Source organism: Galeopterus variegatus, unplaced genomic scaffold (assembly GCF_000696425.1).
Source record: "Galeopterus variegatus unplaced genomic scaffold, G_variegatus-3.0.2 Scaffold6351, whole genome shotgun sequence".
NCBI lineage: Eukaryota > Metazoa > Chordata > Mammalia > Dermoptera > Cynocephalidae > Galeopterus > Galeopterus variegatus.
Window position 1 is genome coordinate 202,572 of NW_007732462.1, and position 3,846 is coordinate 206,417.

Sequence of the window (3,846 nt, forward strand, 5' to 3'; positions counted from 1 at the left end):
TTGCCGGACACAGAAAAAGACAAAAGACAAAAAAAAAAAAAATGTTTAACACTTAAGGGAGACATCTCTCTGGTCTGCATTTCAGGGGGGAAGAGGCTGATTAAATAGTCACAAGTTGAGAAGAATTAAATATATCCACTGTTTGTGGCATTCTAGATAGAGGTGCCCTGGTAGGTCTGATCCAGTGGGGGAGGAGGGGTGACAAGGGGCTCACAGTATCTCTGAGAAGGAAAGCTGTAAAACCTTAGCAGAAAACCACATGACTGAAAAGATGCTGTGTCTCACTAACTAGAGAAATGTGAATTATCCCATGATGCCATTTCTACCTGTCAAGTTGGCAAATACTAGAAGTTGGAAAATACCCAATTCTGGTGAACATGAGGCAGGGGACTCCCATGCATCATCTGCAGAAGCATAAATTGTTCCAACCTTTAGGACAAAATAGATATTAACAATCAGTATTTAGGGGCTGGCCAGTTAGCTCACTTGACCAGAGCATGCTGCTGATACCATAAAGACGCAGGGGTTGGTTCCTGTACTGAACAGCTGCCAAAAAGAAAAAAAAATCAGTATTTTAAATGCACATAAACTCTTGGCCCAAATGTTCCACTACCAGGAATTGATCCTGACAGACACAAGTGGGCAATCGTATGTACAAGGATGTTAGTTGAAGCCTCATTTGTTTTGTTCTTGGCAGCTGGCCAGGATGGGGATCTGAACCCTGGACCTTGGTGTTATCAGCACCGTGCTCTAACCAGCCAGCCCCTGCAGCCTCATCTGTGACAGGAATGAAATGAAGGCAGGGTAGATGTCCATTAATGGTGGGCTGGTTTTAGTAGTGCTCATCCAGACAGGTGAGCACTACTGTAGGTGGATTCGTGGGAATAGAGAAAAAGCTTAAGCTGGGGCTGAGCCAAGAAAGAGAAGGTAGAGTTATCTCCTGACCATTCATTCATTCATTCAACCAATATTTATTAAGCACCTGCTATATGCTAGACACACCTCTAGACACTGTGGATACAGGAGTGAAGAAAATACTTTCCGTCTTCATGGAGATTGTTCCTGTGGGCAAGCCAGACAAAGAATAAATGTGATAGTAAGGAGAAGAAAGGGAGTGTTACTTGAGAGTGTGTGTGGTGTTCAATAGGGTGGTCAGGAAGGTCCACTGCACTGACATTTGAACAAAGCTCAGAGGAGGAAAGGGAGTCAGCACTGTGGATATCTGGGGGAGGGGTGTTCCAGGCAGAAGGAACAGTGAGTGCAAAAGCCCTTAGGCAGGAGCTTGCCTAGTATATTCGAGGGACAGCAAAGAGGCCAGTGTGGCTGCAGCTGAGTGAGGAAGGGGGAGAGTAAAAAACTATGAGGCTGAGAGGTACTGGGATGGGGGACAAATGATGCAGGGCCTCGCAGGGTAGCACAAGGGCCACCCAGGGGGTCCCGCCCAAGGCACGCAGAGGAAACACACATCCAAATCTGAGTTTCATCTTCTCTCTCAAACCTGCTCCTCCTGCCCTGTTTCCCACCTTGGCCAGTGGCAATTCTATTCCCCACCTCCACCCACTACTGCCTGATGCTGACTGCCTAAGCTCACAACCCACAATCCCAGACTTCTCCCTTGTCCTCTCCTCCCTCACCTACCAAATCTGATGGTGGTTCTTCCTTATTCCTCAAATCTGTCCACCTCTCCCTCTGCCCCTCCTCAGTCCCACAGGATAAGTCCTTTCCTCATTAGTTCTGCTGTGGGTGCCAAAAGGGGAGCTCCAACTCGAGATACCTGCATACACAGGGCAGACAGGAGGGGAGAGGGAGGTGCTAGGCTGACTTGGGCAAGAGCCCCCCCACCCAGGCCCCTCTCCAAAAATTAAAAGGGTAGTGTCTGTGCTAACCACTATTTTAAACACCTTTGATATTAAACTCACCATAGCACTAGCGGATGGGTATTATTATCATTCCCATTTATTAGATGTGGGAACTGAAGCATTGAAAAGTCAAGTACCTTGCCCAAGGTCATCCTGCCAGCAAGTGGCTGATCTGGGATGTGAACCAGTGGCAATTCTGTTCCCTGCCTCCACCCACCAGTGCCTGATGCTGACTACCTAAGCTTGAAACCCGCAATCCTGGACTTTTCCCTTGTCAGTCTGAGCAGTCTAGCTCCCTAGTCTGTGCTCTGCTCTGCCTATGCCCCATCTAAAGAGGGGCACTTCTCAGCACCAGCTGATTGCTGCTGCATAGGAAGGCAAGCCCAGAGTTGTCTTATTGTCCCAAGAAGAACCAGAATCCTAGAATTTCCATTTGAAGTAGTCCAGCTTTCTAAAATGTTGACTCAAATTTGTTCGAAACCAATCAGGCAAAAAAAAAAAAAAAAAAAAAAATCTGTGAGCCAGAGCTGGCCCCTAAGCCACCCGTTCCCATTTGCAAACACCTGGGTTACAGAATTCCCCTCTTTGCATAAGCCATGGGAGAATTAGAGGGAGAGTATTTTTGCACAGGCCTTGGGCCTGGCCTGTTCATCTGGATTCTCTGATGTTCTTTTCATTTCTGAAGTTCATGATTCCCAAAACCCTGGTTTCTTCTATAATCTAAAAAAAAAAAAATCCCCCAATTCCCTCCATTATACCAACTCACATTTTTTTCTTACAGTGAACTCTGTCTGGTCCTAATTCTGAATTGATCCATCTCAGGGAGGGGTGTCAAGCATTAGACGCAGAAGGGAAACAGACCCAATTTGCCCCCCAACCCCTCTTCCCTGGTTTTGAAGAAAGAATTTTCTCCACAGGTTTTAGGACCAGCAGTTCCTCTCCCTAATGCTTCATTCTTTTGCAAGGGTGACTCACGCCGGAGCATGAACAAGCCCCTTTCCAAAAGGAGTCCTCACTGGAAGCAAGACTGGGAGTGGAGCTGCACTGGGTGGGCACTGGTGACTGCCATGCTGAGGGGAAGGGCTGGGCTGAGGGGCTCAGATTCCTCCTGCCTGCTCTATCTCTTAGACCAGGAACCATGTCCTGTGGTTGCTGAGCAAGGATGCTCCTCCTAGAGTCCTTTAGCTAACACTCTCCGACTCAAATGTTCAGTGGTTCGGGCTTCTGGTAGCAAAACTGAGGACAGCTCATCTTTAGAGATCATAAAGCCACCAGACAGGATGCTACTAAGCTCCGTCCCACCTCGGGGCCTTTACCCTTGCTGTTTCTCTTCCTGAGATACTCTATCCCTGGATTTTCCCGAATGTCACCTCCTCAGAGGGGCCTCGGTTGAAATTAGTCTCCCTCCGGTCCTCAACTCTGCACAATATCATCACCTGTTTTATTGTCGTAATAGCTTTTACCACTCCGTGAAATCATATTATCTGTCCTTGCCTCTGGAGAGGAAGACCTCTGCTCTCCCTGGTTCCAGAATTCCCCCGACTGGCGCGGGCCCACATAGCAAAGTCCCTGCACCGGGCGCCTCGTCGCGTCCGCTTTTTTCCAGACCCCGGCGCTGCAGCCCTGGCCTCGGCCTGGCGGCGGAGGGGCGCTACTGCTGCACGCAGGCACAAACTCCAGACACCGCCTTGAACCCGGGACGGCTTTACTCAGGAGAGCGGGAGCAGGGAGCTCCCCAACCAAGGGGGCGTGGTCACGAGGTGGGAGGAGCCTTGAACCCTGGGGCGGCTAGTGGGCGGGGTCTAACAGGAGCGGCCCGCGGGAGAGGATCTGATGTTCAGGGCTTAGGAAGCGGCCGTGTTCCAGGACCAGGGGGCTGGGCCCTGCTCCTGCAGGTGGGCGGAGCCTCAATGGGTCAGACGCGACTCGAGAGGCCTATATGCCGGGCCCGACCCCGTTGGTCTCCAAGTCGGTGAGATTTCCCCGC